Below are 2,857 nucleotides of genomic sequence, written 5' to 3' on the forward strand. Positions count from 1 at the left end.
ATAATATCTAATCCCTCTAGAACAACAATTTATATAGATACACATTATACTGTTTTGTACTTCTTTAACAATCCAACTTTTATCATTTTTTTAAAATGTACGCAATGATCCTGCATTTTTACTGTACATCACTCCCCACATTATTCCATAGTTTTATTCCTTGAATCAAAGTACACCGTTCCTTCAAACTAGCATAAAAATGATTAAAAAATAAAGACTTAATTAAAGCATTGTATTGTTTTKCATTAATAATGATTAATACATTAGGTTGTAGATGTACATTGAGTCATTACTTTAAGAGTTTCATTCAAATCTGTCCACTAGTTTATGGGACATTTTGCTAACAGACAACCAAACACACAAACTTTGTGCTCATTTTATACAAGGCAGGTAATAATTAGGTAACCACGTTAAGGAAATCATATGGCTTCAAATGCAACGCACACAGTCTGCTTCGTGTAAAAACATCAAATATAAATTAGCCCTTCAGCGAACACCTCATTACAGAGGTATCGACGATTTTCTGCCAAACTAAAGATGAAATGGGAATTCCGATGAAGTTCATGACTCAACATGCAAAAGTCACCCCCCCCCCCCCCCCCCCCCATGAACAGTCCATACCTTCAAGGCAAACTTGTCCTGACTGATCTGATAACACAAATAATTCTAATTACGAGCGTGGAACTTTTACAGGATGGATTGTGGACCCGTTTAGACTATGGTGAGGTCTGGCCCGGTACAGCTCCATCTTTGTTCGTTTGGTCATCCGAATGAAAGTCTGTCCTGGGTCACATCAAACCATGRCCTACAGACCTGACGTGACTCAGTGTAAGCAGAATATGTCTAAGAGTTTTCATCTTATATTTAGGGGGAAAAGAAATCTGTATCCTGCTTATTTTTGGTTGTCTGAATCTTTGTCGAAAAAAAATTGACAGAAAACAACATTTTGCCGAAACTGCTAAATGACGTAAAACTCCTTTTTGGACTTCCTGAGATGTTCAGTTATGTAGTTTCCAAGTTTGAAACAGATTGTAGACAATGTTAAGTAAAACAAAACACAAAACTCTCTTCTCAATGGTTTTGACCCTACTACATACAACACAATCTACACCACCCATTAGAACACAACCGRATCAGGGTTAATTTGGAAGCCAATCATGAAACTGTTACACTCTTAGTACAAACTAAAAATATTTTTGCACAGTCATTAACATTCCTGAGGTGCTATCCTGCGCCTCGCCTCATTCTAGGCATGACTCCGGTTCCTTGTAAAAATGAAGCCGTGCACTAGAAGAGCACACCAGGCTAGTGCAGCCTCTTCTGCATCAAGTCTCACTTTAATCAGCCTCCAGCGCAGCGTGTCCTTCACTTTGTTGGCGGACCGACCATTGTGTGTTTATCGTCCGGTAGTCACAGCACGGTTTGTAAGTGTGTGTGTAACCGTGGGCAGCCAGTTTGTTCAAAACCTCCCAGYATACCTGCTCATTTCAGACTGCTCCATTGAGCTCAAGCTGTATTGCCTCATCTCCTAARACTGATAAAAAGGTCACCACTGAGGTGGATCCAAAAATGTGGTTGGGACTGGAAATGGAGACACATTTGGCTGAGGCTGAATCGATGAAAAGTACAAYGGTGGAGAAGGGGCTTATGACTCTACCACCATGGTCTCACATCTAGGTTTGGTTGTTTTCAATACTTTGACACAATCRCAGTCRTAGCCTTGGCATGAGGCAACCATGGTCCKTTCTTCCAATTATTGATAATCAAATCGGGAGCCCCGTGTCATGAAAATGCTGTCCGTTAGGACCGGGCAATATAACAATAATGACGTATATCGTGATAGACACATGATGAACATCAATAGAAACTTTGTCTGACGGAATGATGATTTCCCTGAACTCAGATCCAGAACAGCACAGCATTCTGGGGGGTGAGGAAAGGCTGCTTGACCTCTCACCACTCAGGTAAGCTAAGTTGATGGCATCAACTCAGTCAATGTTTGGTAAGCTGCAACAACCTGTTGAGTAACATAGCAGTAGTTTCATGTTTCACTACCGCGCCTCAGAACTACTTCAAAAAAAAAAAGGACGACGTGGAGAGAAAAGAGAAAATGAGTTTGACAGCTTGAGAGGAAATTGTGGGTAAAAGAGGACTGTGAGGATGTGTTTCTATTGTTCTGTGTTTTCTCTATGTCACCACCCTTCAGTTCTCCTCWGCTTGTTTCCTAGCCATTTCTCAGTTTATCATCCTCACCTGTCTGTAATTACCAATCAGTCTTCCTCCCAGGTGKTTGTCATTTCCTCTCTCCTGTTAGTTTAAATACTGGTCATGTCCTTCATTTCCCCGCTGGATCATTATTTGGATTTATTCCTACTGTCTCGTCGTCTTTGTGTTCCCCGTGCTTCCTTCGAGTTTTGTTTTGTTTAGCTGCCCTGACAGCTCTTTATTTTTGTTTAATAAATATTTTTTATGATTGCTTCATTCTCCGTCTGGATCTGGGTTCATTCCACGCACCGAAACTTGACAAGGACATTTTAAACGTWTCGCTTTGCAATTGGACGGAAACATAGCTCGTGTTACACCATCACAACCCCACTACAGACGTTGTACCTGCTCAAAACCACTGTGGACTCATCAGTCTCTCTCTCACATTATAATAAGTACACTGAAGACCTCCTTAAACCCGTACAAAACTATYAAAAACCAGACTTGAGACAATGAGGAAAACTCTTTTTTTTGTTTTTCAACAAACATGTTTGAAGCCAAGAAATCGTACAAACATTGGGCCTCATGCAAGAACATGTTCATATTCTTATCCTAAATATCTCTTACTTTTGTTCGTACAAAGGGTTCGTAC

General features: G+C 40.3%; 1 protein-coding gene across 1 annotated transcript in view; it reads right to left on the bottom strand.

Annotated features, from left to right (window-relative positions):
- LOC106514836 (ATP-binding cassette sub-family A member 1) overlaps window positions 1–2,857 on the bottom strand; it is a gene marked incomplete in the record, with an annotated part of 219,691 nt that overhangs the window by 38,443 nt on the left and 178,391 nt on the right.

The sequence above is a fragment of the Austrofundulus limnaeus genome, unplaced genomic scaffold, assembly GCF_001266775.1.
Source record: "Austrofundulus limnaeus strain Quisiro unplaced genomic scaffold, Austrofundulus_limnaeus-1.0 Scaffold23, whole genome shotgun sequence".
NCBI classification, from domain to species: domain Eukaryota; kingdom Metazoa; phylum Chordata; class Actinopteri; order Cyprinodontiformes; family Rivulidae; genus Austrofundulus; species Austrofundulus limnaeus.